Source organism: Ictidomys tridecemlineatus, chromosome 16, assembly GCF_052094955.1.
Source record: "Ictidomys tridecemlineatus isolate mIctTri1 chromosome 16, mIctTri1.hap1, whole genome shotgun sequence".
Classification (NCBI taxonomy): domain Eukaryota; kingdom Metazoa; phylum Chordata; class Mammalia; order Rodentia; family Sciuridae; genus Ictidomys; species Ictidomys tridecemlineatus.
Window position 1 is genome coordinate 28228417 of NC_135492.1, and position 24919 is coordinate 28253335.

Here is a 24919-nt window from a genome sequence, read left to right on the forward strand (position 1 = left end):
AAATAAGGAAATACAAGTATAGAATTGTGTAACCCTAAAAGGATATAATTTTAGTATAAATCAACAATTACTAAAGAGTCTCATTTTTCTGGAGAAATAATGATTCTCAGAGTTGATTATTTCAGACGTTTCTTAAGATTTATATGAAATTTAAAATTTAAATATTTCAGAGCCCCTTAAAGTTAGGGGCACTTAATCAGTAAACCACATCCTCAGATTTTTTTTCTTTTTTATTTATAGATAGGGTTTGCTACGTTGCATAGGTCCTCACTAATTATGGAGCCTGACTTTGAACTTGCAAAGCTTCTCACATCCCTAGGGTCAAAGCATGGTCCACCATGTCAGTTTTACAGAGTGTTTTTACTTATATTTCAATACAGATGCAATTTGTTGCTAAATAAAGTGTGAATTTCTTAATGTAAACCTTGTCATGCATTTAATGAGGTTATTAGGTCACACATCTCCCACTATTCACTTTGCTAATGGATCGATGCAATAGTAAAACATTCTGTTGGGTAAATAATGCTATAACCTCTCCATTAATAATTTCATATGTTTAATCATGTATTATTTGAATAATATTATTTATGTAAATTATATACTCTCTTGTTTGTAATTATGGGAAAATTAAGACAGTTATAGGAAGGACCTAGGGATACTAAAATAATGCCCAGATATCCCTAGTTTGAATTATGAGTTTAACATTTCACCTTATAGAGTAGCAGTACTCCCTAAGGGATCTACAACTCCGGAGAGTTATACAAGCTCCCAATCAGGGAGAGGAAATAGACCCAAGAGAGTAGGAGCCAAAATGCGTATTCAGGCAATAAAGCAAGGTTGCTGAAGGGGGAAATAGTCTTAATGTTTTTTGGGAAATCCACATGGTCCATAAGCCCATCCTGACTCTTGGACTGAATTAACTATGCAGTTCCTCATGAATTCTATGACCTTCATCACTGAGGTGACTATACTCACATCTAGTGTAGGAAAAACATCACAATTTGGGACCACCTCTTTAGTTTTGCATACCCAGTAAAAAAGTGTAGCTAGAAACATGTAACATGATGACTGTAAAAAGAAAAAGACATACTATAGGAGCATTTATGCCTCCAAATTTTTTATTTCATTGTATATTTTGATTTTGTAGACCCTTTGTTTCTACTTAATAATTTACAATATAATGTTTGTTATACTTATTGAATTATACGGTAGATAGCATGTGTCATGGTCTCCCAGAACCTTCTGCAAACCAGTAATCATGTTACTATAAACTAACCATGTCCCTTCTCAGATCTTATACCTCCAAGAGCCCATGACACCACAGAGAGAGAAACACAATTTTGATTGAAATAAACCGCTAGATTCTTATCTACAAGTCCTGTTCAAAAAGTAAAAACACAATATTCTCTTCATATGTGAGCCTTTTGGGTCAACAAAACACCACCCACCAATATTTCATTTAACTTTATTTGGGAAAATAAATATTGAAATATAATTATAAGTTCTAGGAGAATAATATTCACACCATTCTTTATTCCAAAGGGTAAATCTCTAGGTTTCATGTTTATCTCCACATTATTTTATGCAGAAAACTGGCTTCATTTTACATATGAGAGTTTAAACTATTTATAAGCCCAGGATGGAAGATTTAGTCCTAGAGGTCTAAGGAAAATACTAAAGATCTTCCCTTTTCTTGATTGAATGATGTCTGCAATCTTGGATGAAACAGCTAAAGAATGCTGGTATTTCAATGCATCTGGCTGGGTGGCTCACTCATTAAAATCCCAATTTATTTAGTCATCTCAAGGCTCTCACTCCCTCCTCTAGGATCTGACTTGTTGTTGGGAGGAATTGGTGTTCTTCAGGGGATCACCAGGTAATGCAAGATGTTAGAATGAAGATTTCTTTGTTCTAACTTGTGTTTTCTTGTTCTAACTTGGTGTTCTTCAGGGGATCACCAGGTAATGCAAGATGTTAGAATGAAGTTTTCTTTGTTCTAACTTGTGTTTTCTTGTTCTAACTTGGTGTTCTTCAGGGGATCACCAGGTAATGCAAGATGTTAGAATGAAGTTTTCTTTGTTCTAACTTGTATTTATTTGGCCTCACTTTCAATACAAGTTAGAACAAGACTTCAGACTCTCACCTGTGGAGAGGATGCTCTGCCCAGCACTTCCCAGTCAGGACCCTGAAAAGCTCTTTGGGACTCCCCAGTACATAGCTTCAGTGGTTGGGCTTTCCTAGTCTGGCAATACAGTTGCCTGTGTCTTTCACTTTTTCTTTCTTGCTTGCTTTCATAGTATTACTCAAGGAAACACTGTCTTGTGTGAAGAGAGTGTCTTTCTTATCTATTGGATCTGACCTGTGAAGTTGAGCAGCTGCCCACATACTGAATGTCACAAACACATGTATGTGTTATCTAATTAGTAAGTAGTGTATCTTTCAACTGCATCATTTTTTATTGCATGGGGGAGGAAGTTGAGAATGCTTTCTTCGAGTGCCCACAGCACTATTCATAGTACTCATAACACTGCTATGTAATGTTTCCTCTCTGCTCAACTTGTGAGTATTGTTCTTATGCTGCTTTGTAAAACAAATAGAAAAGAGTTGTAAACCAAAAATTTTGTGATTATAGCTAGTTGTGCAGACTGGCTTGGGCAACTCTATTTACCATTGTTGTTTTGTATGGGCTCAAGGTACTCTTTTATACTTTTTTTTAACCTTAATGACATTACCATCCATTGAAGAGTTTTTAACTCACAAATCTTCTCGGTATACAAATTTTCCCTTGTCATTTTTAAAAATTCTTACTCTTTTTAGGTATACATGACAGTAGTGCAAATTTTGACATATTATACATGGAGTAAAACTTATTTTAGTTAGCATTCCATTCTTGAGGTGTACATGGTGTGGACCTTCCCTGGTGGTGTATTTATATATAAACATTGAAAAGCTCTGTCTGATTCATTCTACTGTCATTGGTATTCCTATTTCCCTTTTCTTCAATCCAACTTTGTCTAATTCACTGAATTTTTATTCTCTTCCCTCCCTTGTTGAGTGCTTTAGCATCTATCTATCTATCTATCTATCTATCTATCTATCTATCTATCTATCTATCTATGTATCTATCTATCTATATATATATATAATATTATGTATTATATGTAATGTATGTTTTATTCTATTATCCTTCTTATCCCCATAACCTCTCCCCTCCCTGCACTCCTCTCTACTTAATCTAAATAAATATTCTTCCCCACCCTCATTGTGAATTAGCATACACTTATAGGAGAGAACATTTGGCCTTTGTGTTTGTGTGTGTGTGTGTGTGTGTGTGTGTGTGTGTGTGACAGAGAGAGAGATAGAGAGAATGGGGAGGGCTTATTTAACTTAGCATGCTATTCTTCAGCTCTATCCTTTTACCACCAAATGGCATAGTTTCATTCATCTTTAAAGCTAAGTAATATTCCATTGGTGGGGGAAATTTTATATATATATATATATCACATTTTATTTATCCATTCATCTGCTGAAGGAAACATAGGTTGGTTCTATGGTTTTTCTATTGTGAATTGTGCTGCTATAAGCATTAGTGCAGCTGTTTCCCTGTAGTTTGCTGTTTTTAAGTCTTTTGGGTATAGTCCAAAGAGAGGGATAGCTGGGTCAAATGATGTTTCCATTCTGGTTTTTCAAGGCGTCTCCATACTGCTTTCCTTGGTGGTTGCACCAATTTGGAGTCAATCTCAAGAGCAATGTGTGAGTGTTCCTTTTCCCTCACAACCTCACCAACATTTATTGTTGCCTGTATTATTAATGATTGCCATTCTGACTGAAGTGAGATAAAATCTTAAAGTAATTTTGATTTACACTTTTCTAACTGCTAGATGGGTGGAATGTTTTTTCATATATTTGTTAATGGTTTATATTTCTTCTGTGAAGTTGTCTGTTCAGTTACTGAGTCTGTTTGTTAATTAGTTCTTGTTGTTTGTGTTAATTTTGAGTACTTTATATACCCTAGACATTAGTGATTTTTCTGAATTACGTGTGGTAAAAATTTGTATAAAATCTGTAGGTTCTTTCTTCACATTATTGTTACTTTTTTGCTGAGAAGCAGCTTTTTAGTTTGAATATATCCCCCTTATTTATTTTTGATTTTTAATTTTTGTGCTGTAGGGTTCTTGTTATGGAAGTCAGATTATGGAACAACATTCACCTCAGATTTTTAAATGGCATCCCAAGTTTATGAATGTTTCAGTTTTATTGTTTCTCTTACTATCTTGCCTTATAGATCTACATGTTCTAAAGATTCATTAAATGATCTAACTTCATATGCATGATTTTATGATGACTGTTATTTTTAAATATGTATTTGCATATTGAAATATACATATTTACTATTTAAAATATATATATCTACTATTTCATACTTTAACTAAAGCAAATAGACGCCTTGAATAGGAATTATTACATCAGTAGATCAACATCAAATCTATTATATATAATATATATAAATGCCTGGATTCAAATGCATGCACATCGAACCCAGAGCTTGGCCCATAACACTTATTCTATACTAGATCTACACTTTAGAACCTCCATGAAAGCTCTTATAAATCCAAAACCTGAGACTCACTCCTCAGAAATTCTTCTTTTTTGGAAGGGAACGATGATGAAGATTGAACTCGGGGGCACTCAACACCTGATCCACAACCCTACCCTTATTTTATGTGGAGACAGGATCTCACTGATCTGCTTAGTAAATATTTTTCACTGAGGCTGGCTCTGAACTCATGACCCTCCTTCCTCAGCCTTCCAACCTGCTGAGATTACAGGCAAATACCACCATGCCCAGCTCCCCAGAGAGCCTTCTTGAACTGGTTGGAACCCACTTGTTCAGTATGTTTTGGCCTATTCCTCACAATTAGAGATGAAATTATTTTCCTCTCTATGAAAACTCATGGCTACAAAGAGATTGGACTCAACAACACCTAATTACACAGCATGTCCACATTACAACAAAGGTGTGGTCTGCAATTCTCCACCTCTCCAAAGAGCTCTCCTTGGCTCCAAAAAGTTGAGAGTACTGGCCAACCCTCTGCCATGGCTCATTCAGAAGCCTCCAAGGAAGTCAGTGTGTATGAGGGACAGAATTCCAGGTGGCATGTTTGTGATTAATGGGCTATGCCAGGAAGTAAGGCAGAGCCTAATTCACCAAAGGCACAAAACTTTCATGTGGCTGGTCCAGCATGGGGGCTGCATGAGGGGATTCTTTTCCTCCACCCTTGATGTGTCTTTCCTAACTGTTCATATGCTGAAATACTTGTTCAATGACTTGCACCCTTTTCCTGTTTTATGTTTCTCTCTCATTTGGCTTTGGAGGTCTCATGATTTAGCAATTATTGTGACTTTCTTCTTCAGTTTTCCAAACTTCCTCATCCAATCCATGTGGAATTTCTGTCTGTGGATATTAGTTTTCATTTTATATATTTCCATTTAGTCCAAATTTCCATTACCTCTAGAAAAAATAAATGTTTAATTTATTATCATGCTTGTACTTACCCTTCCCATGTTGACAATGGCAGTGTTCAAGAACTATCTTCTGATTTCTACAACTGGAACATAAGTGGATCTGCTTGAAATGACTGTCCTTTCTTTTGACTCCAGATAATGGGGATCCTTTTTAATTATATCACTTTAATGTTTTTATGCATAATTATATACAGTACCCAGGAGACTGAGCCTGCTTTTTACATGGTTTTCTCTCAGAGAAGGTGGAGTTGATCATGTAGGTTTAGAGTGGACTCCAGCTCGGACTCTGCCTTGGCTCTGACTAGATTCCATCTTCCTGTGATTTCTATAACATGTGACTTATAGGTCTTCCAATTCTTTTCTTAATTTTAATATTTCTCTTAGAGCTTGAGCCACAAAACTGTCACTTTGGAAAGAATGACTCACCAAACCATCACTAACCCCAAGAAAGTGTGGTCCATGTGCAAACTAGGAAAGAGGGGCCCATCACACACTTCAGGGCTTCAGGGAAATTATGGGGGTACCAGGAGTCCCTCACATCAAAGTAGAGGCATTATAGGTTGTGGGACAGGGTTGGACAAATTTAATTTTAGGAACAGAATTAGAGTAATTTAAGTTTTCTTATCAACATGAGAAAATAATCTCAATCAAGATCCTTTTCCAGATGTTTCCAGGAAACTTTAAGAGTTTGAAGCCATGATCTCTTGGATTGCTGTTATCCATAAGAGAAGACAATAAAATTAAGAGAGATGACATGTCCCACTGTGGCAGCCACAGTTCTGTGTTCTCCAGTGGGAACTTCGTGCCTTTCTACAGACATTAAAATTACAAATCCGCAGAGACAGAACTTAAACACATCCTTTCCATAAAACTTACAAATGTTTGTGCTCTGCTCAGCTTATTCAGGTGACAAAGTACCTCTGTGTCCTCAGAAGCAGAGTTAGTGTAAATTCTAAAAAGGGCATTGGAGGAGGGAATTCAGTCTACTAGTGAGCTTTTCCAGTAGCTTCTTTGCTTCTCAAAGAAGCAAACATCTTCAGAAGACAATATCCTCATTGCACCATACCGAACATGGTCCTCTGGGCTTATTAGAACTGTTGGAGCCCAGAGGACCACGTTCTGTATGGTGTAATGAGGATATTGTCCTCTAAAGATGTTTGCTTCTTTGAGATCCTGCTAAAATGAGTCAATTTTTCTTATAGGGAATGTCAGTTTTACTTCTTAATTTTTCAATTCAATAACTTCATGGGACATAACTTACATATGTAATGTCATATAGAGATTTTAAACACTACTAATTTGTATAGTTATTACCAGGGAATTAATAAGTTTTAGTATTTTGATTGATCATCTTGCATAGAACCATTATGGTTTGAGTAATTGTACATTTTGAAATCTTTAAAGGGAAATGAGGTTCTATGTTCAAAACATCATTTTATAGAATGGAATCTCACATGGTTAAGAACTTTCACTTGGTAAATGTCAAACAAGAAACCATGATCAAAGGAAGTGCATTAAATATTTTAGAAAATCAAATAAATGTGTTGGTAAGTTCCAATTCATGGTGGCAAATTATAGGCTTGTGAATATAATTCACAAGAATTTGGAAGAATATTTTTATGTATTAGTCCATTCTGTTTTAATCACCAAAAACATTTTGCAATATTTAATAATGGAAATGTGTAAATTCAATTTTGCTTAGAGGAACATTGTGAACACTTGAAATCCATCCTGCCCTTGTCACTTTCAGATTTTTTTCCAAAATTCAATTTTTTATGTAATTAGCATGCATAGGTAAATGTGACCCCAAGACACAGAGAACAAGATAAAGCAGGAAAGCTGAAAGCAGAACTTGACTCTTCCATCGCAATATCAGTCTGGGTAAATGGACCCTCCTGCAGGATCCTGTAAATTTCCCAGTGATGAGAGCTTGGGGTCTGCAGAGAAGTGCTTGGGCTCTCTCATCCCTGAGGATGTCCACAGAACAGAGTAGCAAAGAGTGTGGCTGTAGAGTCTCTAATCAAGTCCTCCAGAGACCAACCAGAAAGCTGGCCTGATTTTATTGTGCAGTTACCATGTATATGTACTCAGGCAGTGCCTAAGCGAAATATAGACAGCCACCAATGTAATGTCTGCTAACTGTCCTTGCAGTGAACAATTAAAGAGTGGAACTGCAACACATGGCCTCGTGCCCAGAGTTGTGCCAATGGGAAAGCAGTTTGCCACTCTCACGCCTAGCATAGGGGGTGGCCTGCCACCCAGACGCCCTTAACCTATGCCCTGTATGCAGTACTCCATGCACTTGTGCCCACAGAGAAGCCCCTCTGGGGCCTCTTCTTTCTTTACTTTAAAAAACAATTTTGCTTCTAGTTCCTTTTCTCAGGAGAAATTTTAAATAATAGTAATATAAATATAATAGATGTAACTGTGAAACCTGAGTTGTATTTTCAAACCTTGACAATTTACAAAAGCAAGCCATGGTTCTCATATCTACTTCTCACAAAGAGCTGCCATTCAGTCAAGTCTTGCCCAGGGTTTGCTCGTCATGTTACTGGAGGGTGTGTTTTGTAGCAGAGGGGCTGAGTGATGGTGTTACCCTCTCTGAGGTGTCTGTCATTTCTCCCTAGTGCTCGTTGTAGATTCCCAGCACACAAAGAGCCACAAGTAAGAGGTTTCTGCCTAGGCTGACATCAGTCCCAAGCCCACTTGCTTGAAGCAAGACCAGTCTCAATTCTCCATATCCCTTTTGTCTGTTTTTACGTTAGTGAATACCAAGAGGACATGGGAGATTTGGCTGTAGTGGTGAAGCTGAGCTGGGTAATGAGGATAACCCCAAGCTTTAAGTCTGCGTATATGTTATTAGGGGTGACAGATGCTATTTTCTCACCCGTTGTGAAAAGAATGATGCTCAGATTGCATATGGGAGAAGAGATGTTTCCTCCTCTCACTTTCACCCAGGAATGTGCCCACCCACAGAGTCCAAATAACCCTGACTTGCAGCGGGGTGTTTTTCTCCTGTAATTCTCTCTACTTCTGTACTGACCACCAGCTCGTGTCCACTGCCTGAGCAGTCCTCACTAGATGGTTTCAACACAGATGATGGTGCATGTATCACACAGCCTCCCCTGACTTTAGTGACAGCACCATATCAAACATAATTTTTTCTTGGATCCAGATACTAGAGGGAGTCTTTACTATCAGCTCTAACAAACAAAACTTGTAATTTTTTTTGAAAATCTTTTTCATGTGTGATCTATTTTTTCTCATCTCCTCACTTAGCCTTTCCTTCTTTTTACCATATGTGAATTCTTCAAATGTAACCTATTTCAGAAATCTGTGTTAGATTCCCTGTGATTTACATATTCTTCCACACAGAATGCCCACTCTAGGGGGCAGCTTGATTTCTCCAGTGCATAAAGGGCATCCATGGACCAAGCTGGAAGTATCACTCTGTAGACCCTTGTTTGAGGGGTGTTTCTCAGATTACCTCCTTGATGTCAGAGAGTTTGTGTTATGTCTCATGATATCCTGGATTATATTGTGCCAGGCATAATTTGCACAGCTGGGAAGGTACATAGCTCAGGATTTCAGTCCTCTATATATCATTCCCATTCTCCAGGATGCTTTCTAACAACAATAGAGCCTCAGCAGGAACATTACTATAGATATTTCTTCACAACACTACCATGGTACATTTACACAATTTTAATCATACTTGATGCACATCATTTAGTGATGATTATGGTTCAAAACTGGAGCTAGCAGAATGACCAGACTGTGCTTTCTCCTAGCCACTACCTGTATGAAGATTAGTTTTCCTCATTATTGCATCAAATTGTGTCCCTTTCTTTGAAGCATACTATCAGGAAAGGGTCTAAGTTTTTCCCAATATTAGTATAGAAGTTGATCATCAGAAAACAATTTTCCAACAGTTTCAAGGCAATAAACAACCAATCCATGAGTTCTTGACTATTACTGCAAATTCATGGCACCTGCACACTCCAGTTTGTATGACTGCATTTTCCTCAGCTACACTGATCTTAAACTCATCTAATGACCTGGAGACACACGTGATTAAAATACGTCATTTATTGAGATTTAGAAAACTTTGATTGTGTAGGATTCAAATGTTTAAAATGAATTGAAGCAGATTATTTGTGTCACAGAAAAGTGATAGAAACCAGTTTTTTATTTTAAATTTCACATTTGTTGCTGTTGTTGAAACAAGGCAATTTTAAAACCCTCCTCCTTTCCTTTGTACACTAGATTGAACCCAGGGCACTTATTCATTAAACTATCTCAGCAGCCATTTTTTATATTGGGGAAAAATATTGCTAAGTTACTAAACTTTGGCTTTGTAATCCTCTGACTCCTGAGCCAATGGGATTGCAGGCATTCACCTACATCTAAAGCAATTTTAAGTTATTTTTTTACATGATAATGTATATCAATTTAAGCCTATACTATAAAAATATTTATATAATATTTGACTTACATAAAATAAATTCATAAGAATTGGCATATGTCATTTATATGTAGATCTCACCAAAAATAACTAAGGCCTAGTGATTAAATATAAACCCTAATATTTTGGAGGGTACTAGAGATTAATCTCATGGGCACTCAAACATTGAGCTACATCCTCACTCCTATTTTGTATTTTATTTAGAGACAGCATCTCACCAAGTTGCTCAGGGCCGTGCTGTTACTGGATTTGAACTCAGCATCCTCCTGTCTTAGCCTTACAAAGCACTGGGATTATAGTTTACTGTGTTTAAATTTATATTCTTTTTTCTGGATTTACCATGGGAGACTGTCTTTTCCTAGTGATTTTTCATATTTCACAAATCATGTATGTTTGCACTCATATGTTGAAGCTGAGAAAGTTGATCACAAAGAACCACAAAAGAGAAAATCTTTTTATATCTGTTATAAGAGACAGTTGGCAAGGAGTGCCAAAAAGCAGTTAAGAGGGAAAAGTAACTCTTAGGTTTTATAGCCCATAATTAGAACTCTATAAGTAATTATTAGACTGTGGACATTCTAAAAAGAATTCACAGGTTTCAAACATCAAAATGATATTTTAGAAGATAGAAGTTGCACAGATTTGATCACTACACATGTTCAATTAAAATGCTGGATTCTATATGAAGATACAAAGTAAAAATTAAAAAATAATTAACACTTCAAGTAGCAAAAATAAACAAAGATGTCTAGAAATACAAATAATGACTCAATGATAGCCTTAAATGTTAGTGGCTTAAACACAGCAATCAAAAGACATAGGCTAGTAGCCTGGATAAAAAAAAATCCAACCATATTCTGCCTCCATGAGACTCTGGAAAAGACAGACTGAAGGTGAAATATTGGGAAAACACATACCACTCACATGAGCTTTGAAAGCAAGCAGGGGTCTCCATACTTATATTAAATAAAGTAGACTTCAAGCCAAAGTTAATAAAAATAGATAAATAAGAACATCTCATACTGCTCAAGGGAACCATACACCAACAAGACATAACAATCATAAATATATATGCCCCAAACAATGGCGCACCTATGTTCAAACAAACTCTTCTCAAGTTCAAGAGTCAAATTGACCACAACATGATCTGGGGTGACTTTAACACACCTCTCTCACCACTGGATAGATCTTTCAAGCAAAAGTTGAATAAAGAAACTATAGAGTTCAATAACACAGTAATAACTTAATTGACATATATAGAATATATATCAGACAGGAGGAGGAAGCTCGGCACCATGCCAGGCCAGAGGGAGGAGGAAGTCCGGCTCCACCCCATGTGCTAGTCTGGAGGAAGCCTATCAACCCTTAAAACCCAAAATCAAACTTTTAATCATTGAATATTAACAGTTTTCCCATTTTGTTTCCATGATCTAATTTGCATTTTATTTTCACCTTTACATTTTACTTTGCAGTGAACAATTCTTTTAATACTTTCGTTTAGATTATTTTCCTATATTTGTGATTTTAACACTGCTCATTGCTACTGTACATAATTTAAATGATTTAATGTTGACCATGATATTATTGAACTTATTCTTATGTTTCATTAGTTTATGGAAATTGCTTAGAGACATTATAACAATAATAGTATCATCTGCATATGCTATTTGATTTTTGATGAAAATTCTGTTTAATATTCTCAAACAATATTTAGAAGTCACCAAAGCAAACATTTTTATCTTTTTCTAAAACTAAATTGTGAAACACTTCAGTTAATAACTTTAAATATGAAAACAGTTCATAGCTGCCCTTTAGTGGATTGAAAAAGAATTTTTCTCTGGTCATAATTGGCCATAAATTTTACAGTAATTTGATAAGTGATTTGCCAAAAGGTTTGCTCTATCAAAATAATTTTTGGAAACTTCCCATATGACAATGTCCCTCTTGGTCATGAAGTCCAATCATTCTTTTTGTGGTTGTTCTCAGTTTGCTAGGGGTTTTGAATATCTGCGTCAACATCTATAAAAAGATGGTCTGCAATTTCTATTCTTATGCTGTATTAGCTGGTATATCTGGCCTTACATAAAAAATTAGTCAATTTTCTTCTTCTACATTTAGATGTGATCATAAATTATGGTTACTGATCCTTATTACATGTTTCATAGAAATCACCCGTGAAGGCTCCTTTTTTAAAAATGTGATTACTGTTTGGTTTTTTGGTGAGTCAATTTTTAGAGCTGGGTTTTTGCCAGGTTAGCCTCAAATTCCTTAGCCTACATCCTCCTCCTGCTATGGCCTCGAGGTAGTGAAGACTGCATGTGCTCCCATATCAGCAAAGCTGCAAGTATTTTTTGAGAAGTTGTGAAGTTAAATTTGATTTGTAGGACTATTTTATATTTCTTCACATCTGGGTCTACTAATGTATTTATTCATTTCCTGAAGTAATTTTCAAAGTTGATGATTATCTAGCAATTTATTTCTATTTTTTTGTTTTCCAGGCTTGAGATTTTCTTGGCAATTAAGATGGAATAATGAGGAAGCGTAAGGTGAGAAAATGAGAACCTGGCATTTTGCTAATTGATATCAAATGCCCCGTGAAGAATGGAGAGTGTGCACCCATAATCCTGTGAGACAAATAAACCAGAAAAGCTAAATTATCATTTTTTGTAGCCTAATACGTGATCTTGGGTAACTTTCATATGTCTTTACACACTTTTTTAATTTTTAGGGCAGAATCCAAGTATTTTACCATATTTAAATTAGGTTATGAGGGGTTTATATTAAATTTTGGTGAGTCATGTAAGTTTCTTATATTTTGGATGTTGAGCTTTTTCAGACATGGGGCTAGAACCAGTTTTTTTTAACCAAGTCTACTTTTAGATTTCATTGATTGATTTCTTTGCTGTATAGAAGCATTTTTAGCTTTATATAGTGTCAGCCATTTTTCCTTGCACAGTCTCTGCATATTTTATCTAAAACCATTGCCAACACCAATGGGAAAAAAATTTCTCATTTTCTTCTGGATTTTTATGCTTTCAGGTTATATCACAATCAGATATAACCACACACTTGTGGGCTCAATCCTCAAAATGTTGGTAGGTAACACATACTGCAGAGGATATACAGAAAAAGAAACACTTGGACATCCTTGCCAGGAACATAAATTTAAATAGACATTAAAAAAACTATAAGGGGGGTTTTAAAAAAATTATAACTAGAGATGCAATATGACCCAGACATTGAGAATATGCCTGTATATTTAGGAATCTTCATAAAAATAGAATTCACAAAAATGTACATGTGTATACAGAAGGGAGCTTATTATATTTACTCACATAATCATGGAAGTAATAGTCACCAAGTGTTTGCCTACAGGTTGGCAACACTGGGAAACTGGTAACAGCTCAGTCCAAGAATCTGGAAGCTTCACAATATGAGGAAGCAAATGAAGCAGCTGTGGTCCAGGATAGAGGACTTATATGATCATGGTAGATGAAAAAACAAATAACCTGATCAACAAGTGGGCTAAGGACCTGAACAGATACTTTTCAGGAGAGGATGGATATACAATTAATAAATATATGAAAAGTGCTCATCATCTCTAGGAATCAGAGAAATGCAAATCAAAACTACTCTAAGATATCATCTCACTTCAGTCAGAATAGCAGCAATTATGAAGACAAACAACAATAAGTGTTGGTGAGGATGTGGAGAAAAGATACACTCATACACTTCTGGTGGGACTGCAAATAGGTGCAGCCACTTTGGAAAGTAGAATGGAGATTCCTTGGAAATGTGGGAATGGAAACTCTATTTGACCCACCTATCCCTCTCCTCAGTCTAAGCACAAAGTTTTAAAAACATCATACTACAAGGACACAGCCACATAAAAGTTTATGGCACCACAATTCACAATAGCTAAACTATGGAGCCAACATAGATGCCCTTCAGTGGATGAATGGATTTAAAAAATGTGGCATATATACACAATGGAATTTTACTCAGCAATACAAGCATAAAATCGTGGCATTTGCATGTAAATGGATGGAGTTGGAGAAGATAATAACTGGAGTTAGCCAATGCCACCCCCCTTTAAAAAGAAAAAAACAAATGCTGAATATTTCTCTGACATAAGGGGGCTGACTTACAGTGGAGTATGCAGGGGGAGCATAGGAGGAATAGATGAATCCTAGATAGGGCAGAGGGGTGAGAGGAAAAAAGAGGGGGACAGGAATTAGCAAGGTTGGTAGAATGTGTCATACATTCAAAACACATGTATGAAGACTTTAATTGTGTGTCAACATGCGTTGCATAAAAAAAGATACAAAAATTGTGGTATATATGTGTATTAAAATTGTAATGCAAAAGAAAAAAAGAATAGCATTAATTTCCATTAGGTAAAGGAAAGTGAAAGGAGGGGAAGGCAGGGGGTGTGGGGATAAGAAAGAGAATGAAACAGACATGATTGCTTTATGTACATATGTGACTGTATGACCCATGTGATTCTACAATATGTATACTCAGAAAAATGGGAAATTATATCCCATCTATGTATGATATATCAAAGTATATAAAGGCATTCTACTGTCATGGATAATTAATTTAAACAAATAAAAAATTTTAAAAAGACCCAGGTAGAGCCAATGGTGCAAGTCCCCAAAGGGGACTTCAAGAAGCTTGGAGCATTAAGTGAGTGACTGCTTCTCTTGCTTTTTTAAAATCAAACCTATTGAACACCAATATGTATGTTCATTACAGGTATTCCCCAGGCTTTCTGACTCAGCCTTCTGAAAGCACACTCACAGACACCTGCAGAGATCTTCCACACCAATTCTCTGGGTGTTTCAATCCACTCAAATGATCATCTGACATTAACCACTTCAACAATTGAAGGAAATAAAATCCATCTTTAGGAATATCTACCCTCCAAAGTTAACTGCATAATATCCACAACCTAAATTTTCAAAGAGTAACTCAGGAAGAAGAACCTGTGGTATATTACAGATAATAGAGAAAGAGAGATTTATCATTGTGTTTACACAGAAATGTATCAACATACATATATAACCTTTTCAGTTTTTCTACCATTATTTTGAGAGAAGGTCTTTTAAGGTGCAGTGGGTGTCACTAAGATGTGAAGCTGGCTCCAAGATTATTATTCTCCTCCCTCAGCCTATCAAGTCCCTAGCATGACAAAAGAAATGTGCCTCCACACCTCACTTATTACTCAACTTAAAATAAGGATGGTGTATATGGAAGTGTTGCCAAAATGTGAAGGCTAGCCTTAGTAGTTTGGTAACATTCTGTATTAAAACTGAAAAAGATAATGATGGTGGATCTCTGTCACAGGTAAGGCAACCCTGGGTCGAAACCCCAGAAAAAAAAGAATATTCTGAAATAACACAGACAAACTGGAGGACTTTAGGCTAAGTGAGATGATTCAGATACAGAAATACATTGTATAATCTATGTTCAGAGCCTGGAAGAAAATAGAATGGATGTGTAGGGAGAGCCTGGTGTTATCAAGGAGCATCATCAATAATATCGCATCATACACTGGAAATTCCAAAAGACAGTAGGATTGTGTTCTTAGTGCAGAATTTGATAATTATGAGAGATGATGGTTTTTATCATCACATAGTAATTGCAAATATTTATGAGATTCAGTGTGATGTTTATATATATGCATATACATGTATTTATAATATCCAAACATCCTCTTCTGCCCTTGATGCCCCCCACACACTCCTCAGCCATACTAATCACTATTGTACTTGAACATGATATTATATTAGTTAACATATGAGATGTGACACTATTGTATATTTTTTCACTTAGCATGACATCATCCAATTTCATCCATTTTGCTGACCGTTAGAGGAGTTTGTATTGATGGCTGAGTAATACACCATGGTGAATATATAATGTACTTTCTGATGGATATGTTCAATTGCTTACCTACATCATTGGCGTTTCTCTATATCTGTATTGTTAAACATACTGTTATTCAACTTGAATTTATGTAACAAAAGAAAGCAACAACTACAAAAGAATGAAGAACCTTGGAGTGGGGGCACATACCTGCAATCCCAAAGGCTTGGCAGGTTGAGGCAGGAAATTCATGAGTTCAAAGACAGACTCAGCAAATTAATAGGGACATATACAACTCGGTGAGACCCTGTTTCTAAAAAAAATTAAACATGACTGGGGAAGTGGCTTTGTGGTTGAGTGATACTGGGACAGATCCCTATTATACCCCCTCCCCACAAAAAAGAATAAAGAAACTAGAAAATTATGTCCTAACCTGATTTTATCAAGTGAAAAGAAGCCAAGGCATAAGAAAAATCATATTTTTTAAGTTTGTTAATATAAAGGTAATAAGTTATCTCTTTGAATTTTTCACAAGTAAAATATTTTGAGAGCATTCAGTAGGTTATATTACATGAAAAACTGCTCTTGTGCAAATAATGAAATAAAACATTAGCCAGGTGTGGTGGTGCATGACTGTAATCCCACTGTCTCTGGAGGCTGATACAAACCCAGCCTCAACAAATTAGGAAAGGACTCAGAAATTCAGTGAAATCCTGTCTCTAACTAAGTTACATAAAAGATCAGGAATGTTGCTGAGAGGTTGAGTGCCCCTGGGCTCAATCCACAGCATTAAAAAAAACAAAGATAAAAAATAAGACATTAAGGCTGCTGAACATTTACATTTTCAGTGTTCCAAATATTTGACCCAATATTCCCAAGTTCACTTCATCCATCAATTTATAATTGAAATCTCTAGTTATTTGTTTGTGAGAGAAAAGAGACAGAGATGTTCCTGAACTCTGCCATTCCTTTGCTAGTTTCTGCCATAAGCTAGGCAAAGATGTGCCCATTGAGATCCCCAGGGTACTGTGGCTCAGTCCTTTCTCTTCATGCAAGGATGCACCTTGAGGAGTGGATGTTGACTTGACTGCTAAAGTGGGCAAGAGCTAAAAGGGAAGTAATGTGTGTGGGCGTGTGGGTAGGGTGTGATAATGATTGCTTCTGACCAAGTCCTACCAATGATAATCTTTTTAAAAGGTACCCAGTAAATGGTTTGTTTTCTTATATATCTTCTGGGATTTTACAGTTAAATGTGAGGGACCCTATTCTTCATACCCAGCTACCTTAGCATTGTATTTCTCAGTCTGATGCCTCACAATTTCAAATACCTAGGCCCCCTTCCTCAGAGCCTTGACCTCATGTCTCTTTTGCTTATATTTTGAAGATCTGGGAAATCCTCAAATACTAAGTTGCAGGTGAATCCACATTTGATGTTCCTCTTCCAAGGATAAGGATAGACATTTTCTCTCATTGTGGCCTCTGCCTTCTACTCACAAAATGGGGACATTATTCACGTTTGCAAACCTGGATATTATCCTGAGCCAACCTGTAATATTAAAGTCAAGAATTTAATCCCTGGGGCTGGGGCTCAGGGTGAGAGCACCTTCCTAGCACATGTGAGGCACTGGGTTCAATCCTCAGCACCACATAAAAATAAATATATAAATAAAGGTACTGTGTCCACTACAACTGAAGAAAACAAAAAAGACTAATCCCTACCAGGGTTGTGATGGCACATGCATGTAACCCCAGCTGCCCTGGAAGTCGAGCCTTGAGGGTCACAACTTTGAGTCTAGCCTCACTAATTTGGCAAGACCATATCTTAAAGAAAAATAAAAATGGGATGATGATAGAGCTCACTGGTAGACCATACCTAAGTCCTGTCCTCAGGATCACAGGGGGAAATTTTTAATTCCTATTATTTTTCTATGAGTTAAGGTCACCACAAAAAAGAAGGTGGCTTAGGGATAATGCTATATTCTCTAAAAGCAAGCGATGTTAAATATGCAAGTGTTTACATTTCTGAAAAATTCCCAAGTATTTTGCTTTTGATATTATGGTCATTAGAACTGTCTTTAATTTTATGTTTGCTACTTATTTTCTTATGCACATAAATAACTGATGATATTAAATTTTATTACTGTACTGAGCTCATCTGTTGCTTCTAATAGTAATTAGTGAACTCCTACATTAAAAATATCCACTTAAAATCCACTTCTACCTCATACCTCATATTGGAAAACCACAAAATTTAGACAGCAAGAAACACAAGTAAGTTGCAATACAGCTTTGAGAAAGGCAAAGATATTGGTGATAATCTCAGAAAAACTTTATTCCCTGAAAGTCAGAAACCAAGAGAACAAGACCATAATCTCCCCCACACGCATGATTTTATTCTTTTATTGCTGAATAAAATTCCATTGTGTATAAATAATGCATACTTTTTTATCCATTCATCCACTGAAGGGCCTCTAGGTTGGCTGCACAGGATATCTTGGTCAAATTGTGGTTCCATTCTCAGATTTCCATTATAATGCTTTCCATATTGGCTGCATCAATTTCCAGTCTAACTAGCAGTGTATGAGTGTACCATTTTCCCCACATTCTCACCAACACTTGTTGATGTTTGTCTTCATAATAGCTGCCATAATAAAATTTTTATTATAGTAAAATTCACAAACACACACACACACATACTCACACACTGGGGTTTTGCTTTGGTGTCTCTGTACAAGACCATGTGGAGTAGAAACCTACAAATATGATGTCATCCTACTGCCAGTTAAGAGTAGGAATTGGTGCATGGGCAGACCTCTGGAATTACCTGCAGCATCTCCCATAAACTTGAGGAGCAAAGAGGGTGTGAGGCCTAGAGATGTCAGAGAAGACTCACTGTTTTCCTCCCCCCTTCTTGATAGTGATTTTTGGGCCAATGAGCTTTGCTCTACTTTGATTACATTTTATGAATTATCTAAAATTCACTCTTGCAAGAACACAAGAGCCAAGAAACACAACCTAACCTCCATATTTCTGGGATCACAACCAGCTACAGTGTAAGATCTTTTATTGCTTTACTTATTTACTCTCTTCATTTGATCTATTTATTAAAACAGGTGGACCCCAAAAAATGAAAATCCCACACAATTCCAAAGCTCAAGTCTGACTCTGGCTGTGAGAGGTTATGTGATGGGAAGGGAATCCAGGGAGAGAGAGAGACATCAGCTCAGAAAAAGTAGGTTCCTTGGTTTTCATGGCAGAAAAAAACTTCATTTGTCAGGCGCATGGACAGTCCCATTTAGAAAACAGATCCACATTCAGGAAAGAAAATGAGGAGCTGGGGGTTCAGAGAAGTCCGTTGTGTGCTTGCCCTACATTCACAAGGTCCCAGGTTCAATCCCCAGCACCACAAGAAGAAAGAAAAGAAAAAAATGTGAGGAAGCCCTAAAGGGAGAGACAGCAAATACGTGGTCTGAGGTGTTGCTATTTGGAGAGGGGCATTTAAGTGAGGCTGGACTAGAGATGGGGCCAGATCAGACTTCTGTAATTTCTCACCCATTTTTCTAAGCTTTCTCATATCATGCTAGTATTTGGGGGTCCAGGAAGCTGTTCTAGGAGAAATGCTGCATTGCAGGGAGTTGCTTTATTTTTAATAAAAAAAATATCTGATGTTTATTTTTAAAAGTAGTTTTTAGTTGGACAGGATACCTTTATTTTACATATTTCTAATTAATGTGGTGCTGAGTATTGAACCCAGTGCCTCACAGGTGCTAGGCAGGATCTCTGTCACTGAGCCACAACCCCAGTCCCTTGTTTTTAATTTCAAGTTTTGTGGGCATTCCTGCATTGTGGTGATTTATGACTTCTTTTCCTTTGAGGTTCAGAGTAATTCTTGGTATCCCAGCATTTCTGCCCCAACCAGACATGTTCCACAGTTTTTTATGGACCTCAAGTGTTGCTAGAGGAATGATTAAATGATCATTTAGTTATCAAAGCACATAGGGCAGTGTTTTCAGGACAGAAGTTATAAGAAAATGCTCATTATTAAGTTTCTATTTTTGCTTATGTATTTAGCCATGGACTCATATGGATTTGCAGTGATCCACAAACAAGCAGATTTTAGAAACTTTTCATGTTGACAACTCTTTTCAAATGGTTTCATTCGGATTGAGGCACATTTGACTGAGGGTAAACATTAAGATGCTTTTAAAGTGCTCATGAATTTTCCTAGCTAGAATATTGCAGAGGGTTTTGCCAGTGTTCTCACCACTCTGCTTATCTCATTGGTGTTGAAAAACCTCTCAGATGCAAGGAATGCACCCAGAGGCAAGCTCCTGCAGCTGGCCACCTACAGACCCCCACACCCACTGTTCCAATTCTCCGTCCCTCATTAATTGGGTGTCGGGTGCTATTGGATTGTTAATTATTGGGTAAACCCCAGGGCTTTGTCCCCAAGAAGCCCAAGGTCTAGCTTGTTGGTGTTGGAACCACTGGGTTGGTTATTCACTTTTCCTTACCTCTCAAGACAAATCTGAGCTTTATGCAGGGAATTATATCTAGTGGCACTGGTAGCTTAGGAAAATCTCTCATTTGGGTTAAGAAACTAACAGCAAGAATAATTTCCCTCACGGGGGAAGGAGAGTTTCTGGCCCCAAAGTGTCCCCAGCTCTTTCCCTCTTCTCACCCACATAATATTCTCCTCATCCTGAGAAAGACAACTGTGTACTGCTCATCCTGGTATCCTGGGAATGTGCCTTGACCTTCTCAGTCTTTCTTCAAAAGAAATGTTCCCAATTCAAAAAAGCAGCAAAACTGGTTACCCAAAGACCTGGGCTGCTGGTACTGAGAAACAAAAGTAAAAAATACTGAAAATGGGGGCTGGGACTGGGGCTCAGCCATAGAGTGCTCACCTAGCACGTGCAAGGTACTGGGTTCCATCCTCAGCACCACAGAAAAATAAATGGATAGATTAAAGGTATTGGGTCCAACTCGAACTAGAAAATATATTTTAAAAAATAAATACTGAAAAGGCAATGTATCTAGCAGGTAGGGAAATGCAAATTAAAACTGCACTGAGATTCCCTTTCACTCAAGTCAAAATGGCATTTATGCAGAATACAGTAACAATCATGTTCAGCCACATGAATGGGGTCCTAAGGAGAATAAGTTATATTTTATGCTTGGATAATTTTACCAAAATGGACTCTATGGTCATGTATAACTAAGAGCAACCAACAAAATAGAAAAACATAAAACATACTAAACAGGACCTTAGGACCAAATTGATAGCATCACACTGGGATGAGGAAATGTCTTTAGGTACATTACAGAATTTTCTAAATCGCTCCCCCATTGGATGCTGCCAAAGGTGTTGGAGTGTGAAGGGAAGGTGGATGTTCAGGGTGCTGCATGAAAAACAAAGGACCCCCCACCCCCGCTTTATCTGCAGGAGCTGGGGTCCTAGGTGGCAGGTAACCTCGAGGCCTCCATGGTTAACTAAGGCAGAGAGGAGCAGGGTGTATTCGAATCTATGGAGTTATTTAGAAAATTATGAAATCCTGGAATTGGCTTTCCTGGACTCCAAATCAAACCCAAATTGTTTTTCATTAATAGACAGACCCTGGAGCCCCCTTAACAAGAAGTCTTCTCTGTATTATGTGACTTTTTGCACCACTGAATTGGGGGGACAAGACCAGAGCTCTCTTTGGAGACACATTGTCTTTGTGTGAATCAAGACGAGCAGGTAGGGTCCGTCTTTTTTCTTTTTTTTTCCTTTTTTTTTTGTCAAGTGCAGAGTATTCAGCTGATATAAGGTTGCACACCTGGGCAGGGGGTCTCTGGTTTTTGGAGGAGGCCTTATCCCATTGCCTGGGATCCAGGGGACTGGTGGGAACCAGGAAGAGCACCCAGGGTGGCCTTGGTCTGTGCAAGGCTGTTATCCTGTGGCCACTGCAGGTATTTCTCTCAAAAAGAAAGAAAGAAAAAAAGAGTGTCACACGCCTGTCATTGCAGCATCTAGGGCGGCTGAGGCAGGAGGATGGCGAATTGAAAGCCAGCTTCAGCAAAAGCAAGGTGCTAAGCAACTCAGTGAGACCCTGTCTCTAAACTTCAAGCTAGGGCTGGGGAAGGGGCTCAGAGGTCGAGTCTTATGAATTCAGCCCCCAGTGGCCAGAGGGAGAGGGAGCTCTAGTGCAGCTGGGATTTACCCAGGTCTGTGCTCTGGGGGTCTCTTCTGTGCTGATTTCCTTACTCTGCCTCCAGCTCAATGTGGGCTCTAGATACAGATTCAACTCAGCTGGAGGAAAGTCAGTTCTCATGCTGTCAACCTGGTGGGAACCTCCTCCAGGGGGCCTGCCAGGCCCCCCCTGCCCCACCCCTCCCACCGTGAGCCTCCCCCAGCGCTGGCCATGATGCACTGGACAGTTCCCACGGGGCAAAAGGTCAGTTCTGCTTGGAGAATTTTGCACAGATGAACAGAGGACAAGTCAGCACCCTGAAGACGCTCTGGTTGGTCTTATTATAGGAAGAGGCCCAGTTGGTGAAACTGTCAAGAAATGACTTCAATTTCCTAACATGAAAACCCAACAGAACTTAGAATTCTGGTCACCCTAACCCTAACCCAATGCCCAGTCCTCAAAAGGAAAAGAAAAAAAGCTGCACTCAAACCCTGCCATTCTGGCTTCCTTCTTGCCACTGTCACTCAAAAAGAAGGTTTGCTGGGCTCAGGCTGGGGAGAGCAGAGACTGACTGACGCCCTGTCCAATCAGAAGCCCCCGTGCTGAGCGCTGTCCAATCCTGAGCGCAGCCAGCGAACAGGGGGCGGGCCTCCGCGCTAGAAATGGGATTTATTTCTCTGGGGTCTGTGCTGTTGGCCTCCAGGCTTCGCTGGGTGCGCGGGATCCCGGGTGGCCCTGCCATGCAGGGGCTGAAGCTCCCCAGGGCAGGCTTGTCTGCTGGGCACCAGGAAATGGTGAGTGTGCAGTGGCACCTGGTGCCTGAACAGGGAGGCTGGGGAGGGAGGCGGGGCAGGGAGACAATCAGGTGGGACCCACAATGGCAGGAACCTGAGTGGCCGACCCCGACTCCGGGGGCTTTCCGCCTCCACAGGCCTGAGTCCATTGGGGACAGCGCCCCTCAGTCCCCATGGCCAGCCGGGTGGAGAGCGTGACAATGGAGGAGACCCCTCCAGGCTCCCCATTCCCTGGGTCAGCCTCAGCCCCTGCTCCAGTCCTAAGTGGCAGGTGAACTTGGCTGCCAGGCGTCTTCCTGGGCTGTGGTGATTGACAGGTGGAACCAGAGGATAATTAACTGCAAGCCAGGGGATGGTGCACACCTGTCATCCCAGTGGCTGCGGGTAGGGGGCTGATGCAGCAGGATTGCGAGGTCAAGGCCAGCCTAGGCAAGTGGGTGAGGTACTTAGAGACTCAGGGAGACCCTGCCTCAAAATCAAATGCAAAATAGGGCTGGGGATGTGGCTCAGTGGTTTAGGGCCTCTGAGTTCAATGCCCAGTACCAAAAAAAAAAAAAAAAATTCCAATCTCCAAACACCTTTTTCCTGCAGGAGGATAGCTATGGTGAACAGGGACCTCGCTTATTCCTGAGCTAGTTTTGTGGAGTTTGTTTTTTGTTTTGTTTTGTAGTTAACAGAAGGTGCTTTACCACTCAGCCATGTCCCTGGTAGTTATTAGTTTTTATTCTGACCGCGGGTCTAGCTAAGTGGCTGAGATTGACCTTGTTAGGGTTTGATTGATAATGACTTTTCCGTTGCAATTAAGTATAGGATTTTCACATCCACGTGGGTTCATGGGTGGATTTTATTGACGTCGTGATTCCTAGATGATAATTGTAACAGTACAGCTCCACAATGTACATGTTAGGTAATAACTCTTTTTCTCTTATAATTGAAAAGTTTCTTGTTTAAGTTTACATATATTTAACTTTTTGGATGAATTTTAGGACTGGATCCTTCCATTAAGAGTAAAGCATGCTGGATTGTTTATTAGTGCATCATAGTTATACGTAATACCTCATGAATATGGCACCCGTGTAAAACTGACCCATGGTATTTTATACTATTTTTAAGCTGATTCGTACCATGACTATTAATGTATTATCCTGGTCCTATGAACTGATTGCAGCAAGTCCCTGCGGCGGGGGTCTATAATGTGTCTTTATTAGCAAAAGAGTTTCTACAAATAGTTAAGAAGCCCTTAAACTGTTTCAGTTTATTAGAATTCTTTCGTTTCCTATCATCATTGATACTATTTAATTTTGTCTCTGATAGGATTTTATTTTACATTTCTTGGGTTTCTAAAGATGTTGGATTCTTTTATTCTTATTACTAAACACATGGGTATCTCCTGTACAAATTGCTTCTTCCTGAATTTCTTCTGTGGTGGATTTCAGAGTGTTGGGACCATGAGAATCACCAGTTCGTGGGCCCTTTTTCTTCCAAAATGGGCTGGGATCTTCAGGGGTCTCAGGTTCTTCTCACCCCTGAGGTTTTCATTCTTTTTGGGGGGCATGGGGAGCATAGTGGATTGAATACAGAGGTCCTTTCCCACTGAGCTACATCCCTCGTACTTTCTATCATTTATCTCCTGACAGATGCTGAGATGCTGAGTCTGGTCTTTAACTTATACCTCAGCCTCCTGAGTGGCTGGCATTACAGGTGTGGCCCTCCTGCCTGGGGCCCCCTGAATGTTCTAAATGTAAGAGAAGAAAAATGTCAGATCCAGAACCCCGTCTCCCAGACGAAACCTCTACGTATGTATCAATGAATCCCTCAAATTCCAGTCCCCTGTCCCCACTGTAATAAAATAAGAAGCAAAGGTTCTGTTTTCTGTTTATGAGCATTTTACATGAGAGAAAAGTACACCCAAAACCAGTTGACATTTGAAAAAATGTTTGTGTGCATGTGTGTGTGCATGTGTATTCTCTATTTCTCTCCCAGGCTAGACCCCTGGTCAGAATGTCTTTGCGCTGAGTGTCCCCCCTGTGCACTGCATGTCCCAGGGGTCTCATGCCCTCTGTGATATTTTCCTGGTCCTGGTTTGGCTC